Here is a 25,191-nt window from a genome sequence, read left to right as displayed (position 1 = left end):
TTGTAGGACTGCTGGTATTTTTTTGAGCTCATCACGATGCTCACTAAATGTTAGCTATTCAAATATTTGCAATTACTATTATAGCAGGAGAAACTCTGAGATAATTTATGTTTATGCATGTCCTCTTTTTCTCACTTGAGAAGGTCACAGGCTCTGGGCTTCCTGACCTACAAGATGCCTTTGTTCCTAATTTTATCTTCTCCAAGCTACCAAATCGTGATGAAGATTTTTGAGGCAGAGTTCCTCTGAGGGAACCAAGTAGAAATAGGAGATGCTTTCCCTTGATCCAAAGGTAATTTGCAATCCTGGGAGGTGGAAGGAGGATTGTGGGGCCTAAGGAAGAGGTGTACCCAGGAATCATCCCAGGAAGGTGGCTTGCCTTCAGAGTGGGGAGCCTGTGCACCTGCAGCAGAGGCCCCCAGGTCCCGGACTCTCTGATCTAAAGGAAACAGGAGGTCAGGGCAGCAGAACACACATTAGTGACCCACATGACTCATAACTCTCATATGCCACTAGAGAGCCCTGGCCCTTCCACTGTGATGGGGCTCAGTGTATGTTGAGGGAAGAATTTATCCTTCATTGTGAGTATGTTTGGTTTTATTTTTTTTCCTCCTTGGCAGAGAAGGATAATTGGAGTTAAATTTAACTATATTTCAAGCAAATAAGTATCAATAATATGATCTTTCTGTGAATATATGTGTGTGTCTTGAATATCATATTTTTTAATTTATTTTTAATATTTATTTTGGATCCACATTTTTTATTTATTTATTTACTTTACTTTATAATATTGTCTTGGTTTTGCCGTACATTGACTTGAATCTGCCATGGGTGTACATGTGTTCCCCATCCTGAACCCCCCACCCACCTCCCTCCCCATCCCATCCCTCTAGGTCACGTTTTTTAAAATTAAAAAAAAAATAAACGTTTTAATTTTGTATGGGGGTATAGCCAATTAACCACGTTGTGATAGTTTCAGGTGAATAGCAAAAGGATTCAACCATACGTACATATGTATCTGTTCTCCCCGCAGAAACTTCCCTCCCATCCAGGCTGCCACATAACACTGAGCAGAGTTCTATGTGCTATACAGTAGGTCCCTTTTATTTTTTATTTAATTTAATTTATTTTATTTAATTTTTTAACTTTACAATATTGTATTGGTTTTGGCATATATCAACATGAATCCGCCACAGGTATACACGTGTTCCCCATCCTGAACCCTCCTCCCTCCCCTTACCATCCCTCTGGTTCTTCCCAGTGCACCAGCCCCAAGCATCCAGTATCATGCATCGAACCTGGACTAGTGACTCGTTTCATATATGATATTATACATGTTATAATTGTTCTATGACTACATGGAGCTTCCCTAGTGGCTCAGAGGGTAAAGAATCCAGATGCCAATGCAGGAGACTCAGATTCAATCCCTGGGTGGGGTAGATCCTCTGGAGGAGGGCATGGCAACCCACTCCAGTATTCTTGCCTGGAGAATTCCATAGACAGCTGGGGTCTGGCCAGCTACAGTCTGTGGGGCCACAAAGAGTTGGATACGACTGAGCAACTAATCACACTGTGACCACATAACTCCTAAGGAAAATGGTGAACGTTTTCACAGTAGCTACTGTATGCTGCTCCTGGTTTCAATATATGACTAAGGCAATCACATTTAATCCTCAGAATAATCTATGAAGTATTAGAGTCCCCTTTGTATAGATAAGAAAACTGAACTAAATAATGGTCACGTGGCCTCGCACCAGAATCTGTGGCTAGTATCAGAACCAAGATTCAAGCCTCAGCTATGTGATTCTAAGGGCAGCCTCCCTCCACCAGACTGCCCTGGAGAGACGTGACAGTGCTCATCTCTTATGAAGGAAAGGCTGATGGCTGTGGCAGCAGGTTTAATAACTGAGCTGAGATATAAAATAGTTCTCATGAATGTACATGTCTGACTTTCAGAGAGAGGATGGCTAAGCGACTGAGTTATTGAGGTTACCTTTTAGAAACCTTCAGTGTGACCTAGACTTGCTTCACTTTGAAAAACAGTTATTATCCTCTCCCTCCTTTTTTAATCTCCACATTGGGAAGGGAATTTCTATGGATATGTTGGCATTGTCCAACAGGAGACAAGTGACACAAAAAGACCTGACAGATATCTCCTAGGCAGAGAATTATGTGAGAAGGGTGCTGAATTATAGCCAAGAATAGAATGACTTCAGGCACTGCAGCTACTGGGAAATGCTTTGCGGAATATCGGATGGAGCTTTAGATTTATTGCATCTAATTGAATCTTCAGCAAGCCTGGAAGAAGTAGCTATTCTGATCACTATTGTTCTGGTGGAACTGCAAGGGCATGGGGAAGGGTGAGGGAGAGATGAATAGATAGATGGTGGATGGAGAAATAGATAGGCAGGTAGGTAGGTAGGTAGATAATACCCATGTATTAAAATCAATGCCAATGTGATGATGAGAGAGAAGAACAAACAAGGCTCCTAACTTCTTGCTATAACTAAGATTTCTTATAGATAAGGAAGAGAAGCTCTAGGTCATTGAGTCTGGAAGACTTCAGGATCTTTGTGAAATGAATGAACACATCTATGACTCATTACATCTATTCTTTGGTAAGTCCTGTTGAGTTCTTTTTCATTTTGCTTTTCAAAATCGGTTCTGAAGTAGAAGGAGACATGTCCCCTTGCTTTATTCCTGCCCTCCTGCCCTCTTTTGTTCCTGTCTTCATTTCTTCCAGGTTTTTTTTTTTCCTTTTATTTTCCCCTTCTTTTTGTGCTGTACACGTTAATTGAGCATCTTTGTGTACCAGGTTCTGAGATACCAGAAATACAACACTTATCAGACACAAAAAGCCTGTGTTCTATGCTGTTAAGAAACCCAGGCCCACAGAGTAGGTCAAAGAAGGATCCAAAATGTCAGATTCAGAAGCATTTAAAACAGACCTTCAAAGATGGGTAGCATTTCAAGAGGCAGATACTGTCTCTTTTGGGGGGAATGTAGGATATTCTATGAAGAGCCTGGATGATTAAACTGATCAAGACAGAAGCTTCACGGTATGATCATTTCTAGGCCATAGTTAGAATAGGAGTGAGTGTGCAGAACAAGTAATGAGCTGGTTATGAGTGTGGAGATTGTGGTCCCTGAATGCTTAGGAGTCTTGCTGCCTTCTCTGGGCACCTGGCCTTGGCTTCCTGAATGGACAAGAGGCATGGCCAGCTCTGGCATGGGGACATATGCTCATGTATGTTGCATACATATTAGTTCAAATTGAACTAATTGAACTAAACTAAAATTGAACTAAACTAAAATTGAACTAAACTACTATTGACATAGTAGTTCAGATTAGAAAGTGAAAAGAGGGGAGGAAGGAGGGTTCAGGATGGGGAACACAGGTATACCTGTGGTGGATTCATTTCAATATTTGGCAAAACTAATACAATATTGTAAAGTTTAAAAATAAAATAAAATTTAAAAAAGTTAAAAGAATGTGTATCATCACTGTTACTGTTATCTCATAATTACTTTCTTGGTTATAGTTAAACAAAACAGGAGTTCTTTCCTGGTATCTTTAACTCTGCATACTAAGAAATGCAATGAATGGCAAGGTAATTGCTTTCATCCCATTCCATTTAGTCAATTTTGTAAAACTGGGCCCTGGTTCTGCCTTTTCAGGATGCTGAAGAAGAGGTTCCTAGAGACGTGTGTATATTCTGCTCTGAGCCAGCCTCCCTCTGACTTCTTTACAGCCTGATTCTGAGATGTAGGCCTTAAATTCTATGGTGTAACAAGGCCCATGGGTTTCTGAGATTCTTTCTAAAAATTTCTCTTTCAATGTTTTTAGGATTAACTTATTAATATTTTCAGTAAAAAGATATCTTCCAATAAGATCCAAGTAGATTGGTAGAAACCTTCAAGCCTTGGAGCCAGATCAAGCTGGATGAAACTTCTAGCTTTTAGGGTTCACTTCTCATGGCCTGAACCCTAAAAGCTAGAAGTTTCATTCAGCTTGATCTGGCTCCAAAGCTTGAAGGTTTCTACCAATCTACTTGGATCTTATTGGAAGTTATCTTTTTACTGAAAATATTAATAAGCTTCTAGCTTTTAGGGTTCACTTCTCAAGGCCTGGGTCTTCCCTGGTGGCTCAGACGGTAAGGCTTCTGCCTGCAATGCAGGAGACCCAGGTTCGATTCCTGGGTCGGGAAGATCCCCTGGAGAAGGAAATGGCAATCCACTCCAGCACTCTTGCCTGGAAAATCCCATGGATGGAGGAGCCTGATAGGCTACAGTCCATGGGGTCGCAAAGAGTCGGACAGGACTGAGCAACTTCACTTTCACTTTTCTTTCTCAAGACCTGGGGAACTTAAACAAGTGGCTGAACCCCTTAAGCCTTCAATCTTCTTGTTTCACCAGAAAGTATTAAAAGGATAATATGAGATGGTATGTATAAAGCATATAGCATGTATAAAGCATGTTCAATAAAAAAGAATGGCCATTATTTAATAGTGGTCATGACAAAGACATATTGAAGAGTTCAGCAGTACTTTAAAACTAGAGGGATTTTGCGTCCCCAGGGTACGGTTTATCGGAAGCCTGTGGGCACCAGATAGTACTTTACGGAGAAAGCTCATAATTTTGTGGCAGATGCAGATGGTGCATAGAATCCAGATGGGTGGAGCTAAGCTCTTTGAGTGAGAGGGCTCAGTGACGTTTAGCTACAGTCATTATTCTACCCTTAGCCTTAGGCTCATTGGCCACCACTGCTCAGTCTCAGCTTCCACAACCTTCCTTTTCACCATAGTTATGCTTCCTAAAATTGTCTTTACTCTAGTTCCTAGAAATTATACTTATTATCTGATATGAGAGACTCTAGGCTCCCTACTTGGTTTCCCCTGCCCTGTTCAGCTTATCAGGGGCCTCTGCTTGGATAGCTGGGCCTGGCCCATTCCCCAAACTGCTGCCCACACAGTTCCTAGCCTTCCAGTGCCCTGGGTCTGCAGCTGTCTCTCTTCTGCCATGATCCCCAGACCTCTCTGTTCAGAGCTGAGAGGGCCTCCAGGCTCCTTTAGGAACCAGAACTCAACTTTCTCCTTTCCTACCTTCTGTTCAGCCTTGCTAAAATTCCTCTCTGGCATCTAGTTTGCACTGGTTACCACCCCACCTGAACTATTGAGAGAGCATGAGCATTCTGAAGGCATTTGCTAATGTTATTCCTCTGATCCCATTCAAATGGCATCTTATCTACAAAATATGTGTATATCCACACACACACACACACCCCCCAAGTAAGTCTAATCTTGTCCCCTCAAAAGTTGCTAACATAATGTTGCTGCTGCTGCTAAGTCACGTCAGTCGTGTCTGACTCTGTGCGACCCCATAGACGGCAGTCCACCAGGCACTGCCGTCCCTGGGATTCTCCAGGCAAGAACACTGGAGTGGGTTGCCATTTCCTTCTCCAATGCATGAAAATGAAAAGTAAAAGTGAAGTCGCTCAGTCGTGTCTGACTCTTCATGACCCCATGGACTGCAGCCCACCAGGCCCCTCCGTCCATGGGATTTTCCAGGCAAGAGTACTGGAGTGGGGTGCCATTGCCTTCTCCGAACATAATGTTAGGGGAAATTAAAACTGAGAGGATTTTATTAATAATTGAGTTTTGCATATTTCTTAGAATTTGGAGCCAAATTATGATGGATTGATTCAGCAAATAAATTCTGAGCACCTGCTATGTGAGCGGGTATGTACATGTCAAAAAGGGCAACCTACTTAATAAGAGTGGACTGCAGGAATAAAATCATATTTGAATTTATACACACACATATACACACACACACATATATATATATTTACTAGAACAAATACAGTCTCTCATTTCCATGTAATTGTAATATTTTGCATTTTAAAATTAACCTTGGCCTAATTCTTCATATGTCTTTGGTAACTATAAAAAAGGAGTTGCTAAATATTTGAAAAATACTGGGAACACCAAAACCTGGGACTTAGAAAACAAAATATTCAACATAATTTATGATGGATATATGCCTGACACAAATAGATGCATACATAACAAGATGGATATTAAACAAAGGAGATTCTTAAAATACATTAGTTCAATGATGAAATTCACTTTCTGTGAAAAACAGATCCAGAGTACATAAGTGACAATTAACAGTCCAGTTATTTTTGTTTTAGAGGGAAGAGAGATACAGAAAGAGATTTAGACAATTTCTGCTGACTTTCAGTAAGTCTTCTTCCTTAAAGATATTGTCTTATTATAGAGGCTACTTAATACAGTATTTTCTAATGGGTTATCGGACATATCCACTTTATAGCAATTCCCCTTGGGTATCCGTGTCCAAATAACGTGCATTTCTACTTGACTAATTCAATTAGGAGGACAGCAGACACCTCAAGGGAGACATTTAACGTCTTTCTTCAGAAGGACTCCTGTGAGTGGTAATGAAAACCAAGCATGGTATCCCTTTCACTTTCTTTTCTCCCTATTATCTCAGGTAACAGGAATTAATTTACATCCAGCAATCTTTTACTTTAAACTCTACATTGAAAGACATATGTATTTAGTGCCCTTTTTTCCCCCCTTATTCTCGAAAATGCCAGAGCTGTTCCTAGAATCTCTTGAATAGGCCACATCAACAATAGGAGCAATGCTACCTTCTCTCTCTGAATAAATACCCACTTTTCACTGAGGGAAGGGATGTGGTTACAGGCATTGTAGAGAAGCGGTGCTCATTTTCCTTCTGAGCGGATGCACGGTGCCGGCTGCAATTTCCAAAAACAGTCTGCTAACATAACAATATACCAGCTACAGAATTTCCACAGGATCACTGTGGGGTTTTCTGTGCACATACCCAACTACTGGCACACAGCCTAAAGCAATGTTGTGATTGGACAGCTAGGGAAAATGGTGACGGTGCTCATGGTGCCAGACGATGGAATGTCTACACACTTAGGCTTGCTTTTCTATTGTGCTCAATTTATCAAGCTAAAATTGAGTGCCTAGTCAGAGTCCAGCACTGAGTTATATGTTGTGTGAAGGAAGCAACTTTTCTGTGCTTTTAGATGGTGACAAGAGTAATAATAAAAAATAGAAAATGAATAAATTATAAGATGAAATATAGCCATTGACATAGAGAGAGGCATCAACTGTGTTAGGTGTGGGAAAAAAATATATTTTTTCAGTACATAAGAGTCAAAAGGTAGAATGACATCAACAACATTCCTCCATAGGATTTAAAAAACAATTAGAAACTAACTAAAATAACTGTATAAGAATTCTGGAAATCAGTCAAAGATCTGCAGTAACTAGGTGAACACCCAGTCACGAAAAGGCCAAGTTTGAAATGGTATGGAATTTTGTGGCAGTTTTATTTGCCCTTTCCTACTCCATTCTCAGCATAGTGCAGAAGCACACTTGGGAGGAAATAGTGGTTGTCTCCAGTTCCCTTCAGTGAACCAGAGAGACCAGAGAGGACTGAATTTGCAACATTATAATCTAAATAGCCTTAGGGATTGGTCTCTTTAACCTACACTGGAGTTGAGACAGCCCCTCCCCCCAAAAAAGCAGCTTGGATCTCAGGCAAGAGGAAGCACAGGAAGCAGCAGGCATGGCTCATGAAAATTGCAAAATAGTTACAGACATGTAGACTCCTGAGACAAGAAATTCCTTATTAAAGAATACAATAGACAGCTAAAGCCCCAAGAAAAAACAAGGATGGGACTCTTAATGTATTATATTTAAAAATACTTGTGTACAAATACCTAGAAAACCCCATAGAAGAACCTAAGCCTTCATACTAGGCTGATGAGTGACTTTCTTCCTCTGCATGGAGTCAGTTTGTAAAGACCAGGAAAGGTAACTGTTTTGTTGTTGTTGTTTTGTTTTAACAAGTATCTGTGTGTGTACCTAGTCACTGTAGTCATGTCTGACTCTTTGTGACCCTATGGACTATTACCCACCCGGCTCTTCTGTCCACGGTCCATGGGATTCTGCACTCAAAATAACTTGAGGGGATTGCCATGCCCTCCTTCATTACAAATACCTACTTTTCAATAAAATATTACAAGGTTTACAAAGATGCAGGAATGTATGACACATTAAAAGGGAAAAAATAATTCTCAGCAACAGCCCCTGGAGAAACAAAGGCATTAGACTTACTAGATAAAGACTTTAAAACTACTGTCATAAATATGCTCAAAAAGCTAAAGGAAAACATGAAGAACTAAAATAAATCAGGAAAGTTATATATGAACAAAATGATGTTATCAGCAAAGACATGAATTATTAAAAATAATCAGAAATTACAGAGGTAAAATACAATAACTGAATTGAAAAATTCACTAGAGAAATTCAATATGGGACTTAAATAGGCAGAAAAAGCATCACCAAACTTTGACAGGTCATTTAAATGGTCAAATCTGAGGAGCAAAAAAAAAAAAAAAGAATGAAAACAAATGAACAGAATCTAAGAGACTTACATAGCACCATCCAGAAGATTAATATATGCATTATGGGAGTTCCAGAGGAGAAGAGCGATAAAGAGTCAGCTTATATAAGAAATAATGGTTAAAAAAAAGCAAAAAACAAAAACAACTTCTGAAATCTGAGGGAAGAAATGAGTATACAGATACAGGAAGCTCAATGAACTTCAAGTGTGATAAATCCAAAGAGACCCAAACTGAGATCGATTATAACCAAACTGCCAAAAGTCAGAGACAAAGAGCATCTTGAACAGCAAGGAAAGGGATAACAAAGAGTACATCAAACATTTCGGGGAAAAAATCCCACAATAGTTGGTTCTTTGGAAAGATCAAAATTGTCAAATCTTTAGATTGGCTAAGAAAATAAAGACTCAAATAGCTACATTTAGAATAGCATATTACTACCAATTTTATAGAATTATAAGGAATATATGAGAATACTATGAAAAAAATATACATCAACAATAGAACAGGACAGAAAGCCTAGGAATAAATCCACACTCCTGTGGTCAATTAATCTACAACAGTGGAGGCAAGACTACATGATGGAGAAAAGACAGTCTTTCCAAAATATGGTTCTAGGAAAACTGGACAGCTGCACATAAAACAGCGAAATTAGAGCATTCTTCAGCACTATTCACAAAAATAAACTCAAGATGGATTAAAGACATAAATATAAGACTGGATATTATACAACATCTTACAGGAAAATATAGGCAAAGCACTCTTTGGCATAAATTGCAGCAGTGAATTTTTTGATTCATCTCCCAGAGTAACGGAAATATTAATAAAAACAAAAATGAGCAAATGGGACCTAATTAAACTCAAAAGCTTTTGGACAGCAAGGGAAACCATAAAAAATGTAAAAAGCAACTCACAGAAAATATTTGCAAGTTATGTCACCAACAAGGACTTAATTTCCAAAATTTACAAACAGCTTATGGCAGTTCAGTATCAGAAAAGAAAAAACCCAATCAAAAGATGGCAAGAAGACCTAAATAGATATTTCTCCAAAGAAGACATACAGATGAGCAAGAGACACATGAAAAGATGCTCAATATCACTAATCATTAGAGAAATGCAAATCAAAACTACAATGAGATATCACCTCACACCAGTCAGAATGGCCATCATCAAAAAGTCTACAAACAGTAAATTTTGGACAAAAGTGTGTGGACAAAAGGGAACCTTCCTACACTGTTAGTGAGAATGTAAATTGATACAGCAACTATGGAGAACAGTATAGAGGTTCCTTAAGGAACTAAAAATAGAGCTACCATATGATCCAACAATACCATTCCTGAGCACATATCTGGAGAAAACCATAATTTGAAAGGATCCCTGTACTCCATTGGTCACTGCAGCACTATTTACAACAGCCAAGACATGGAAACAACCAAAATGTCCATTGATGAACGGATAAAGAATATGTGGTACATAAATACAATAGACTATTACTCAGATCTTAAAAAGAATGCAAGAGTGCCATTTGTAGCAACATGGGTGGATCTGGAGATGATCATACCAAGTATGTCAGAGATACAAGTATCATATGATATCACTTATATGCAGATTCTAAAAAATGATAGAAATGAACCTATTTACAAAACAGAGACTGAATTTATGATTAATAGTGGGGAAGGAGTGGGGACAGATACATTTGGAGTTTGGGATTGACATGTACATGCTGCTGCATTTAAAATAGATAACCAAAAATGATCTACTGTATAGCACAGGGGACTCTGCTTAGCACTCTAAAATAATCTAAATGGTAAAATAACTTGAATAAATACATGTACATGTATAACTGAATCACTTTGCTGTATACCTGAAATGAACATAACCAATGTAGTTGTTAATCAACTATACTCCAATAAAAAATAAAACACTTTTTAAAAATTGCTTTGGTGAGATAATTTAGCAACACATATATGAAATAAAAGTGAAAACCAATTGAAAGATCTGTTAGGGAGCAGAGACGAGAAAGGTCAAAATTGAGATGAGGGGACAGGAAAGGAGTGCATGGAATGATTTAAAAACCTTTGAGAAAGTTGAATTTAACTGCTAATTAGTTATGGGGTCCAAGACTAGTAGAGTTTACAGTGATTCTGAGGCATCTGAAACTGTATTAAGGCCAATAATTCAGTGATATAAGGAGGGATAAAGAAAGCAACTATTGGTTAAACCTAATTGCAGAATTCTCCAATCAAATTTTCTTTGGGATTTGAACAATACATTTTTTAAATGCATAATGAATCTAAAAGTGATAACACGAATTCTAAATACTTAGGAAGCTGTGTATTACCATGAACACTAAGCTCTTTAATAGAGCACAATAACCTTTATTGACTGAGTGAGAATTTAGCTGTTCAGAGATCACAGGGATGCTCCATTTGAGATTAGACTTGTGCTCCTGAAAATTAGTTTGAGATTCTTTAGACTTATCCTATTATGTCTTTTTATATGTCATACCAGTGTAAACTTGGAAATAATTAAAAACAATAGACAAGAACCTTCTATTTAGTATTCTTTTATGTAAGGAATAATTGATTGGGGGAAGTGGATTACATTTCAGTATCCAGACAGGCTCCTTTTGTTAACTACTTTTGACTTTTTATCTGCTTTTTAAATTTCCTTGCCTGTTTAGAAAGCACAGTGCCATTCTCTTGTGTTTCTTTTTTGGTGCAAGACAATGTAGAAAGGTTCATGGCATAAAGTTGAAGGATATCCACCATCCAATTTAATATCCTTAGATAACTGACATTTTTAGAGAAATAACCTTTGAAATTCATATAAGGTTATGTGATAGGAAAAAAGCATGGAAGCTGGAGTCAAACTGACTTGGGTTTTTATACTGATGCTGGTACTTAATAGCTATGAAACATTAGGAATTGAATTAAATCATTGAGCCTTAGTTTCTTGGTCTGAAATATGGGAATAGTAATACTTCTGGCTCAGGTAAATATATATGTAACTATATATATGACTATATATATACACACACAAGCTTGACAGATAGTTAAAAAAAAAAAAAAAAAGCTACCATCAAAAAAGCTGTTTCTGTCTTGTCCTAAAAGAGAGTTCCTAATGTTATTGAGGTTCATCTATTAGGATAAATGAAAGAAACCAGGCACAGAAGACCACATACTGACATATTGTATATTTCCGTTAATATGAAAGGTCAAGAATAGGCAAATATACAGAAACAAAAATTAGATTAGTGATTGTCTAGGACTAGGAAGCAGGGGGAAACGTGGCTGTTTAAGAATACAAGGTTGCTTTGGGGGATAAAAATATTCTACAATTAAATAGTGGTAATTGTACCACTCTAAATACACTGAAAGAAGGAAATTGAATTGTATACTTTCAAAAGATGAATTTTATATATGTTAATAATATCTTATACACTTTCAAAAGGTGAATATTATGATACGTTAATAATATCTCAGTAAAGGCATTTTGTATGCCGACATGAATATCCTAAGTAAAATAATCTGTGCCTATGGAAAAATGGGAAATTTTATCTGTGCCAGGGGGAGGTGGGAAAGGAGGCAGGATCTCTTGTAAGTCTTTCTGAGTATCTGTCCTTGAGTTGGCTTAATGATCAATTTTGTCTGTTAATTACTCCCCAAATCACCGTGGCTCATCATTTTTTTCTTATTTACGTTGCACAGTGGCATCTATTCACATCTGTTTGTTTCTTCTCTGCTGTGTCTGCTCTACACAGCTCTGCTTAGCTCTGTCTACATGTCTTCTCATTCCTAAAGTAGCTGCTATAATGGGACATGCTGATTTTCCTGCCATAGGGAAAGAGAAGATGGATTCAAACCTGTTAGCTTTTTTCTTAAATTTTGTGCCAGATATGTTAACTATATAACATGGATTATCTCATTTTACAAAAAAAATATTTTTTTTAATCGAAGGATAATAGCTTTACAGAATTTTGTTGTTTTCTGTCAAACCTCAGCATGAATCAGCCATAAGTATACATATATCCCCTCCCTTTTGAACCTCCCTCCCATCTCCCTCCCCAAATCCCACTCCTCTAGGTAGATACAGAGCCCCTGTTTGAGTTTCCTGAGCCATACAGCAAATTCCTGTTGGCTATCTATTTTGCATATGGTAATGCAAGTTTCCATGTTACTCTTTCCATACATCTCACCCTCTCCTCCTCTCTATTAGCTTTTAATGCTTCTCTCAGAGTATATAGCTGTTCACATGTCATTGGGCAAAGCAAGTCACATGGTCAAACCTAGTGAACATGCACTCCTTCCATGGAGTGAGGTGACTGTGAATATCTGTCATCGATAAGACAGTCTACTGTTGTTGGAAGAAGACCTGTCTAGCATCCTCACGAGAGCTTGTGAAAGTGAAAGTCACTCAGTCACATTCGACTCTTTGCAACCGCATGGACTATACTTGGATTCTCCAGGCTTATACTAGAGCCTATATTCCAGCTCTATACTAGAGCTTAACCCTCCATAATTGCCCTTCATCCCTATACTTGTCCCCCAATCCAGGTGTTTATCTTGTTTCCTTTTTTTGACACTGAGATCTTTCCTTTGGTTTTTATCAAGGGTAAATTTATAAATAATTTTCTTTTGCCATGAAAATCTCTTCGAAGTGTCTACTGAGATGTCTAGTTACAACCTAATGCCTTCCACTCCTTCCCCTCTTTGCCAGACTTTAAAATTACACCCAGATAGTGTCACTAATCGGAGAAGGCAATGGCACCCCACTCCAGTACTCTTGCCTGGAAAATCCCATGGGCGGAGGAGCCTGGTAGGCTGCAGTCCATGGAGTCTCTAAGAGTCGGTCGGACACGACTGAGCGACTTGACTTTCACTTTTCATGCACTGGAGAAGGAAATGGCAACCCACTCCAGTGTTCTTGCCTGGAGAATCCCAGGGACGGGGGAGCCTGGTGGGCTGCCACCTACGGGGTCGCACAGAGTGGGACACGACTGAAGTGACTTAGCCGCAGCAGTAGCAGTGTCACTAATGGTTCTCTATCAAATTTAACTCTTTACAGTCTGGCTTGAACGAACTCTCAGTTCATTGAAATTTCTCTTTTTAAAAATTTCAGTGGCCTTGATTGCCAAGACATTTTATTTTTTTCAGCCATTATTCATTTTGATGGTGGTGACATTTAAAATGCAGAATATCTGACTTCTAAAGTGCAGAATATCTGACCCCTCCTTGCCTAACAAATTTCACATTCTTTCCCTACACTCCTTTCCTGTTGATCTAGGTTTTCAGTTTTTACTTCTGAGCATGTGACTCCCATATTTACATGTTTATTCAGCTATCTTGGATTAAAAAAATAAGAGTCAAAAGTGATTACTATGTTTAATTAATCATATTCATTTTGCATAATAATCATATAAATCATGTTTCAATAGAATGGAAATAGAAAGTTTTTTCCTGAAGAAATGAAAAATAATCTTAGGCTTAATGATTCTACTATAAGTATCATCTTATGTGGCCACAAGTTGTTTGCAAATTTAAAGTACAACTCCATAGTGCAAATCATAGAATTCAAATAATCTTAGTTAGATGTACAGCTTAACTTAAATATTCAGGAGCACAGTATCAAGCTGATAAAGAATCAGTATTTATGAATATATTTTGTAATATTTATTAATTAACCAGGGAAAGAAGGGAAGAAATTGGGGTAGTAACGATCAGCATCTTTTGTTTCACAACCAGCCACTTTATAAAACTTTATGATTTATTTCTTTAACAAAATCATAGTGTAACTAGAATACCTTCCATTTTAAAATAAGGGAATAGACAATTTGAGAACTGAAGTAATATACATAAAGTTATTTCAGTGTAACTGGCATGTCTTCTCAGGGCTGCGTAACTTGGTGCTGTATGTGCCTGTGTGTGTTGTGCAGGGTGTATGTCTGGCATTGTAGTTGTGTCATTAGCAACTGGACTTCACATGTTAAGAAAAATCCATCATAAAAGGAAAGTTTCAAAATAATCACCTATAGGACCAAAGCAGAAAATCTTTTAAAAGAAACAGGTTTAGGGTGACAAACTGAGAAGGTTGATTAAAGGAACAAGCATTCAGTCTCAGGGGATTCCAGGGCTGAGATGGGGCTCTTTAAAACATACCTTTCACGCTCTCTGATAGGAGCCCCTCAGCTGCAACACTTAAGCTATCAAGGTTTTTCCATTTGTAAGACCAAACCAAAAATTCAAGGCTTCAGTTCAGTTCAGTTGATCAATCGTGTTCAACTCTTTGCGACCCCATGGACTGCAGCATGCCAAGCTTCCCTGGCCATCACCAACTCCCAGAGCTTGCTCAAACTCACGTCCATCGAATCGGTGATGCCATCCAACCATCTCATCATCTGTTGTTCCCTTCTCCTCCTGCCTTCAATCTTTCCCAGCATCAGGGTCTTTTCCAATGGTAAATTCTTCACATCAGGTGGCCAAAGTATTGGAGTTTCAGCTTCAGCATCAATCCTACCAATAAATATTCAGGACTGATTTCCTTTAGGATTGATTGCTTTGATCTCCTTGCTGTCCAAGGAACTCTCAAGACTCTTCTCCAATACCACAGTTCAAAAGCATCAATTGTTTGGCACTCAGCTTTCTTTATAGTCTAGCTCTCACATCCATGCATGACGAATGGAAACAACATAGCTTTGACTAGACGGACCTTTATTGGCAAAGTAGTGTCTCTGCTTTGTAATATGCTGTCTAGACTGGTTATAGTGTTTCTTCCAAGGAGCAAGCATCTTTTAATTTCATGGCTGCAATCACCATCTTCAGTGATTTTGAAGCCCCCAAAAATAAGTCTCTCACTGTTTCCACTTTTCCCCATCTATTTGCTATGAAGTGATGGGGGCGGATACCATGATTTTAGTTTTTTAAATGTTGAGTTTTAAGCCAGCTTTTTCACTCTCTTCTTTCACTTTCAACAAGATGCTCTTCAGTTCCTCTTCACATTCTGCGATTAGGGTGGTGTCATCTGCATATCTGAGGTTATTGATATTTCTCCTGGCAATCTTGATTCCAGCTTATGCTTCATCCAGCCTGGCATTTTGCGTAATATACTCTGCATATAAGTTAAATAATCAGGGGACAGTATACAGCCTTGACATACTCCTTTGCCAATTTGGAACCAGTCCGTTATTCCATGTCCAGTTCTAATTGTTGCTTCCTGACCTGCATACAGATTTCTCGAGGCAGGTATGGTGGTCTGGTATTACCATCTCTTTCAGAATTTTCCAGTTTTTTATGATCCACACAGTCAAAGGTTTTGGAGTATTCAATAAAGCAGAAGTAGATGTTTTGGGGAGACTCTCTTGCTTTTTTGATGATACAAAAAATGTTGGCAATTTGATCTCTGGTTCCTCTGCCTTTTCTAAACCCAGCTTGAACATCTGGAAATTCGTGGTTCACGTACTGTTAAAGCCAAGCTGGAAGGATTTTGAGCATTACTTTGCTAGTGTGTGAGATGAGTGTGATTGTGCAGTAGTTTGAACATTCTTTGGCATTGCCTTTATTTGGGATTGGAATGAAAACTGACCTTTACCAGTCCTGTAGCCACTGCTGAGTTTTCAAATTTGCTGGCAAATTAAGTGCAACACTTTGACAGCATCATCTTTTAGGACTTGATATAGCTCAGCTATAATTCCTTGACCTGCACTAGCTTTGTTTGTAGTGATGATTCCTAAGGCCCACTTGAGTTCAGACTTCAGGATGTCTGGCTTTAGGTGAGTGATCACACCATAGTGATTATCTGGGTCATGAAGATCTTTTTTGTACAGTTCTTCTGTGTAGTCCTGCCACCTTTTCTTAATGTCTTCTTCTTCTCTTAGGTCCATACCTTTTCTGTCCTTTACTGTGCCCATCTTTGCCTGAAATGTTCCCTTTGTATCTCTAATTTTCTTGAAGAGATCTCTTGTCTTTCCCATTCTCTTGTTGTCCTCTATTTCTTTGCCCTGATTACTGAGGAAGGCTTTCTTATCTCTCCTTGCTTTTTGGAACTCTGCATTCAAATGTGTATATCTTTCCTTTTCTCCTGTGCCTTTAGCTTCTCTTCTTTTCTCAGCTGTTGTAAGGCCTCCTCAGACAACCATGTTGTCTTTTTGCATTTGTTTTTCTTGGGGCTGTTCTTGATCACTGCCTCCTGTACAATTTCACAACCTCTGTCCATAATTCTTCAGGCACTCTGCCTATCACATCTAATCCCTTGAATCTATTTGTCACTTTCACTGTATAATTGTAAGGGATTTGATTTAGGGTTATACCTGAATGGTCTTGTGGTTTTCCCTACTTTCAATTTAAATCTGAATTTTTCAATAAGGAGTTCATGATCTGAGCCACAGTCAGTTCCTTGTCTTGTTTTTTCTGTTAGAGCTTCCCTATACATATGTATATATATATATTTGACCAAACCAATGATTAAAGGCTTGATTAAGGTTCTGTCCAAGCTGTCAGAAGAGTACACTGTGACACTGTATTCTGAGCAGTCCACAATGACGGTCCCTTTGCAGATGAGCAAAGCTTGGCTAGTCTGCCCTTCTCTCCACACAGTGTCCGCTGCCAGTTTTAGCACAAGTAACCTGCTTGTTTGTTGAGATGGCTGTGGTATTTAGGAGAAATTCTTTGGTGGTTGTTAATATGATTTAGCTGTGCTTTAGCATCTGGGCTATCCTTCTTATTTATAGTCTCTATTAGATGTCAGTTCTTGGCTCTTGAACCCAGGATCTCAGTGAGTGGAAGCAAAGCGTCCTCTTTACTTCTGTCTTCCCGCAAGACACAACTTCATTGATGCCACATCCCTCCACTTCTAATAGACTGTAGGCCTCCTTGTGTGTGTTAGTTGCTTAGTCATATCTCACCCTTTGCAACCCCATGGGCTGTAGGTAGCCTGCCAGGCTCCTCCATCCATGGGATTTTCCATGCAAGAATATTGGAGTGGGTTGCCATTTCCTGCTCCAGCGGATCTTCCCAACCCAGGGAACGAACCCAGGTCTCCCACGTTGTAGGCAGGCACTTTACCATCTGAGCCACCAGGGAAGGCCATGCTTCCTTATACTATGCCTGATATTAGGAAGTATTGGAGTTTCACAATTATGAACCTGGACTCTGTTTGCGATTATGAGCTTGGACTGTTTTGTCAGAAAGACTAGAATTGACCCTCTGTTTAATCACGATGGCCTTATCTCTCTTTCTGGTAAACAGTACTCCACTTCATCAGGTTGTGGTGAAGACTCAATCCTTTCAGGAAAATAAAGCATGATCACAGTGTTAAAAACATAGTGAGTTTTCAATAAATATTAACTTTTGTTATATTTATTATCATTAGGACTCTGTGAAAGTCTTTGTACATTTTTCCCCAAAGAAGCTATCTTCCTGTATTTACTAGCATCAGTTATATTTTTGCCTTAGGCAGTCTCCTGACTTGGCTCTAGAATAGACTTTTTTTTATCTCTTTTTCATTTCTCACTTCCAATTCTACCAGTTTTACTCCCAAATTTTGTACTCCTTAATGTTTCTTCTCCTTAATTGTTGCTGTTTTTTGTTTTTTTCTCTGTGCTCTTAGTGGTAATTTATCTGTGCTCTTAACTGACATATATATATATATATATATATATATATATATATATATATATATATATATAAAACATGGCCTCCCTGGAATACTGTGATGAGTAAAATGCATCACAGATTTAAAATGTTCTTTATAAACTCTTAAGTGCTATTTGGTTAAATGAAAGACAACCTTATTTTACAAGATATTATAGATTTAAATGATTGAAAACATTCACTTCCAGAAATACTGTGTACTCATCTTTATTTTCCTCTTGGCCTATACTGCTAAAGTTCTTTTTTTCCTATGGAAATGAAAAAACTATTTACCACAGATGAATGGAAATGCTCTGAAAAGATTAGTCATTCAATATTGATTATTTCTCTATCAGGATCTAATTAATATTGGCATCATCCCTAATTGGTTGCTGTGTTCTGTTGTTTGCTGAAATGGGTATCACAGTTTCCACTCTTGGCAGTACATTTGCTGTTCAGTTTCTATACTTTCATCCCTAAAGTCTTTGATGTGATTACTCTGAGGGGAAGCACTCAAAACCACAACAAAAATGGATAAATAAAGTTTAGGCATCCCTTCGATCCAATGGTTTCCTCTCCATTTCTAAAGTAAAAAAATAGAAATAGGAAATATTTAGAGATTGTATGGAAAGAATCAGGAATATCCTGTTGACAAAGAATCCGTATGCAAAATTCTGCAAAAGGATTGGGCAAATATAAGTATATAGTACCTGTGGTTCTTAAATTATTATTTTTGATTGTCACTGAGCCTTTATGAGCATTAATCTTGCTTAGTAGGAGGGTAGTCACACTGAGCCCAGCCTTGCCATCCTGGGCCAGCATTCCTGTTCCTCAATAGACTGTTACCAGGACTGATCCCATAGTAGTTCTGAATTTTCTGTGTATGTTTTTAGTTCTAACTATGTCCCAGTAATCGCTATCCCTGTTTTCCCATCTATTAACATTTAGCTGAAATTATGAGGATTTTGCAGCTTTAGCATCAAGAGTTTGGAGGCCCAGGTTTCTAGTCCTGGTACTAACCTTCAAGCTGAGGAACTTGGAAGAAATGTGGTACAGGGAAATGCTCTTGTTCAGAGTTTTACAAACTGTGGTCCTCAGGCAGCCCCCATGGCACCAGGGAGTTTGGTAGAAGCACAAGTTCCAAGGCCCTTCTGAGACCTGCTGAGTCGGAGCCTCTGGGGGTAAGGTCAATCCATTTATGTTTTAATGAAGCCTCTCAGTGATTCAGAGAAGCACACGCTTAGCGCCTAGACACTGAGATTTTGTTAACCTTCCTGAGGATGCAAGCATGGGAGAAAGTGGATAATGAGTAGGGAACCACAGTACAAAATGAGGCACCCATGGTATTAGGACTGGAGGGCAAGTGTGAGACAGTCATAAATCAAGAGTCCAGGTTACCTAAAATAAGGCCTGGAAGGAGCAGACCTTGCTGTAAAAAAAAAAAAAAAAAGGCATCAACTTCATTATCCAGCACAGGTCCTAACAGCTGCAGATGTGCAATGATTTTTTTTTTGAATGAATTAATGAGTAACTTCAGATAAATTTCAGATATCAAAATTTCTGTCTTGGAAGGGCAGGGCAGAAGGGCTCTGACACACAAAAAGAAAGCAAGTTGATATGATGGATTTCTAGGAATATATTCACAACCTATCTGGGGGTTTAGAACTTAGGACAGAGACCAGCATGGACTTTACTCAAAACTTGGACTTCACAGTTGAAAGAGATTAACAGGAAGATGTGCTTCCATTGAAACAGAAATTATGAGCTTATCGAGTCAGGTCATAGCAGGCAGGACAGTGGTGAGTGGATCTCCTAGATAAACGACATCTCTTTGCTCTGCCCCATAAAGGATGCAGTGACTTCTGACTCCAGGCTCTCAAGGCAGATTACTGATTAGCTGTCTCAGACTCCTTGGACCTTTGTAAACTGGAGCCAACAACATCTGATCTCAAGTGAGAATCTTTGTTCTTAAAAGTGATGGTGACGATGTAAAGAAAGGGATACCAGGAATAGATGATTCTCTACCAGGAACAGATGATTCTCTCTCTCTTTTTTGGCTGTGCTGCATGGCATGAGTCATCTTAGTTCCCCAACCAGGGATCAAACCCATGTTCCCTCTGGCGGAACAGGGAGTTTTAACCACAGGACCACCAGGAAAGTCCCAGATTGTTCTGTTTTTAATGTAGCTGGCTTCCGAGAAAACTACAAGGCAGCTAAAGCTTTTTACAAAAAATCAGGTTCCATTCCCTTTTTAAGAGGTTTCCTTCCATGTAACTAATAGACATTTCCTAGAATCTTGAGTTGCAATGTGTGGACAACACTTATCCCTCAAGGTCAGTTTATGACAAATGATCTCTAACTACCCCAGTACCTAAACATTATGGTAGTTTTGAGTATATTGTGCACAGCTCTCAATTTGCCTGTTAGTGTTTAGGCAGAAGCAGTGCCCAGGAATTTAGAGACAGGACCAAATCCTACCTTTTTTCTCTTATGAGTATTTCTAAGAAAAATTTTAAAAATACTATCTGCATTAGATTTTAATTTGCTTTTCATACCTTAAGACCATCTGTAAATGTAATTACACTGTAAATTTCCAACATCTAGCATGTAGTAAATTTTTTTTTTCTTGTATTTCAATCCATTAGCATAAATGTTAGTCATTTATAATGGCTTTATGGTCAACAAAATGCAATGTAGTGATTTCAAAGAGTTACATGCTTGCTGGTTTCCACCTGGATTGACACTTTGGATCTTGAATATGGTTTGGATGTTGAGTACATGGTTCACCTGCTGTTTTTTTTCCACTTTTAAAAGCAAATTTCAGAGTCAATCTGATATGTTTCAGACTCCAGGCACTGCCCTGGCTTTTTCTTTGGCTTTGTGCCCTTGGGCAAGTTGTTTAATTTCCTTGAGGCTTAGTTTTGTTATGTGTAAAATGAGAGTTATAATAGCTCTATCTCAGGGTTGTTTTAAAGATTAAATAAGGTGATGTACATAAAGAATTTAGCCCAATGTGTAGCACATGTCAACACTTAGTAACTATTAACTTTTATTGTAATTACTCCTACCACTATTTTTAAAATTATTGCTATTTATGATTATTATTATAGTTACCATTATTATGTTCAAGTTCTTGCATTAATATCCCTTAAATTTGCCACCTTTGGTGTTTCTACTGCATGCTGACTCCCGGGTTTTCCCTTGATCTGATTTTCCTTGCTTCTGAATGTTGACTTACAATATATTCACAACTTAAAGTTTAGAGTTATGTTTTATTCTGTGGGAATTTTCAGGACTTTAAGCCCAGGAGACAGCATCTCAAGTGACCCTGAAAGAACTTCTCCGAGAAGGTGAGGGGAGGAACCAGGTTATACAGAATTTTTGCAACAAAGGGCAGGTAGCCTGAACATCAAAAGATTGTTAATTAAAGAAAATAAGATATCCATCCCAAGATAAGGACATAGGGGCTTTTCTATGTATGTGCTAAGTCTCTTCAATTGTGTCTGGCTTTTTGCAACTCTTTGGATCATGGCCCTCCAAGCTTCTCTATCCAAGGGATTCTCCAGGCAAGAATACTGGAGTGGGTTGCCGTTTCCTTCTCCTGGAGATCTTCCCCACCCAGGGATTGAACACGCACCTCTTAGGTCGCCTGCATTAGCAGACATATTCTTTTACCATCATGCCACCTGGAAGCCTATGTGTGGAAAGACGCAAGACTTTGGACTCACTGAAATCATTCCTTTGACATCACCTCAGCTAGCGGAGGTCAGTAACCTGTGTTTTTGCCTCCCGAGCTTCCTTGGGACTCACTGTAGGGAGTGGCTGCAGTCTGGTGGCTTCTTAGATGACAGATATTCTTTCCTTCCTGAGTTCCCTCAGGGCTCACTCCTCACCTTCTGTGGTGACGGCAATTGGTGATGACTGTTATGTCTTTTGTGTACTGATATGCCAGGAAACATTTCATTTCTCACAATAAAAGCAGTTCTTGCTCTAGAACATCCAGGACCACATTTGTCAATGATTTCCTTGTGATGTTTCCTTATGTCAAGCCAGATTTTAATATGAAGATCTTGCCATGAGACCTCTGTTCCTGGTAGAAATATTCTGTTGGTCTGACAAAGAGTTTGATTAGAGGACTTTTTAGGTACTTCCAGATTTTGGGGTTCTCAGACTCAACCCTCTAAGGAGTGTGGCAATATCTTGTCTGGGGTTTTGTGTCCAGGTGTGATTCATGTGACTCTTCCGGTTTTTCCTAGAATACCTCCTGCTAAAGACTTCAACTTCATTTAGTTGTACTCATCTAAAAAAAAAAGAAAGAAAATCATGTCAGTTTACTTATGTATAAAATGAGAATGATACCCTTGAAAGGATATGCTGCAGTACAAATAAGATAATGTAGTTATAGCGTCTTTCACAATTCATCTTTTGTCCTGTATCTAACAAGCATAGGCAGGCCATCTCTTGGGTGCTCTTGTGGTACTTGTCTTTTAAGACCCCAGTGTTGCACCTAGAAGAACTCGACTCTGCAGCATCCCCGTGTATAACCCTATACTGTCCAAATGGCCCCAAAGCCTCCATCACCTTAGTTGAATCCAAAGATAGCCTAATATTTAGATAAACATGAAAAAGAATACATCCTAAATGAATTGCCTGTTTGTAATTTATAAAACACCCTTATACAAATTGATAACGATGTATGTTTGAATAATTCAAGAAACAGGATGTCAATAGCTTTTAGCATTAGGTACCAAGAGAGCTTGTGCTTTTGAATATTAATTTCACTAATTTGAGATATTAGCCCATTTAGTATGGCAAGCACATATGCACAGTGTAGTAGGATTCTTGAAGGGTAATCTAATCAGCAACAGGGGCAGCTAGCATTTCTTTAAAATGTAACAATTATCCTAAAGTCTCATAAGGAATATTCTTCAGCTGAGGAAGAACAAGATACCCCAAGTAAAATGTAAATAAGCATAAAGTGCTTTAGTGGGAGTACTTCTGGGAAGAATCAGTACTAGTATGCTTTATTGATTTTGTTTGTTGATTTATGCTTCATTGATTGTTTTTTAATTTTCTTCCCATTTGTTCTTATAGTCTGAGTCTTTTCTTAAAAATAACTTTGTAAGTTGGTATAAAACCTAAGATTTTTATACTGTAAGTATGTAAATAAACTTAAAGTGAACATGTCAGAAAGTTGATTTGTGGATTTAGAGTTTTCAATGACTAATTTATAACCAATTGGATAGAGTGTGTGTGTCTAATACATCCCTTCCATCATTGATTTGTTTTCGTTTTCAAAATTAACATAGGGAGTGCTATCATTATTCCCTTCTTACGGATGAATAAATGGAGGATCAGTAACTTTCCCAAAGTCACACTGCAGCTAATGAGTAGAGCTTGTGTGTAAAGTCAGACCTCTGACATCACAAGCCCACATTCTGTGTACTATCAGCTGAATCAACTTTGCAACCCTTATGAGAGAGATTTATTCATGTTAAAAATAGTTATATGGTGTTTACATGTCAGACTTTGGAATCCAAGTTAAGCATGTCAAAAGACCATTACTGATTTCAGAGTTCATGGAGTTCCTCATTTAGGCTTCATACTCAGGTGTGATTATTTGAAAATGGGCACAACTACAACTTTTAGAAACCATTTATTCCAAAAAGAAGTATTCACTTTTATCTCAGTGATTCTTCTACTTGTGTTTGCTGTAAGAGAAGAAGAACAGGCAGAATACAGAACCAAAGTAATATCATTTCCTATCACAGTCCCCTGGGTGTCTTATGAAAATCTTTCACACTGAATTTCAAAATCCAATTTGTGGAGCCCAGAATTACATTTTAGTATATTGTAGGTTGTGATCAATATATGGATTGTAGCCTCCTTAGGCTCACAATAATTAAGGATGATCATGTGGCTTCAGTATTTGTTTAGCAGATAATTTTCAGGATTTTCATATATGATAATGAAGCCCTAACTATTGTAATGTATGTGAATTAAATCTATTTCAAGTCTAGTGAAAATAATAAAATTTCATTAACATGGTGTGAATTCATTTAAATTTATGTAAAGAGAATCAGGGACATAATTATGAGCCTATTTTTCTTATTTTTTTGTACACTATGAGGTTTTCCAATTGATAACTTGAGCCCAGGTTAGGTAAAGAAAGTGAAAGTGAAGCTGCTCAGTCCTGTCTGACTCTTTGTGACCCTGTGGACTGCAGCCTACCAGGCTCTTCCATCCATGGGTTTCTCCAGGCAAGAATCCTGGAGCGGGTTGCCATTTCCTTCTCCAGGGGACCTTCCTGACCCAGGGATCGAACCCGGGTCTCCTGCATTGCAGGCAGATGCTTTAACCTCTGAGCCACCAAGGTAGATAAGTGTTATTTAAAAGTTATCAGAGTGTGAAAAAGCGTAAAGTATACTGGAAAAGAACTTTCAGTTCTTACACACTTTATATATGCCGGATGTGATATGCATACAATCATATTTAAAATTTTACATCTAAAACATTATTTCCAGATGTGGAAATGGAGACCTGCAGAGGACATGTAAGTTGCTATTTGTTGTTTAGTTGCTAAGTCGTGTCCAACTCTTTGCGATCCCATGGACGACAGCACGCCAGGCTTCCCTGTCCTTCACTATCTCCTAGAGTTTCTTCAAACTCATTTCCATTAAGTCAGTGATGCCATCCAACTATCTCATCCTCTGTCATCCCCTTCTCCTCCCGCCCTCAATCTCTCCCAGCATCAGGGTCTTTTCCAATGAGTCAGTTCTTCACATCAGGTGGCCAAATTATTGGAGTTTCAGCTTCAGCATCAGCCCTTCCAGTGAATATTCAGGGTTGATTTCCTTTAAGATTGACTGGTTTGATCTCCTTGTTGTCCAAGAGACTCTGAAGAATTGAAAGCATCAATTCTTTGGCACGCAGCCTTCTTTATGGTCCAACTCTCACATCCATACATAACTTGCTCTAAGGCTGTACAGATAGTAAGACTAATCTTAGCATGAGATCTCCCAAACTCCAAATGAAATTTAAGGACAAAATAAATTACTTTTGATTAAACCAGGGAAAATTTGGAAAAGCCCCTATTCTTTT

General features: G+C 38.5%; 1 protein-coding gene across 8 annotated transcripts in view; it reads left to right on the top strand.

The window, feature by feature from the left end:
- NRG3 (neuregulin 3) overlaps positions 1-25,191 on the top strand; it is a 1,239,421-nt gene that overhangs the window by 638,770 nt on the left and 575,460 nt on the right. The window lies entirely within an intron of this gene.

The sequence above is a fragment of the Bos grunniens genome, chromosome 28 (genome assembly GCF_055505025.1).
Source record: "Bos grunniens cultivar Pamir isolate PY7600 chromosome 28, Bosgru_T2T1.0, whole genome shotgun sequence".
NCBI lineage: Eukaryota > Metazoa > Chordata > Mammalia > Artiodactyla > Bovidae > Bos > Bos grunniens.
This window is presented reverse-complemented; position numbering and strand designations above follow the sequence as displayed.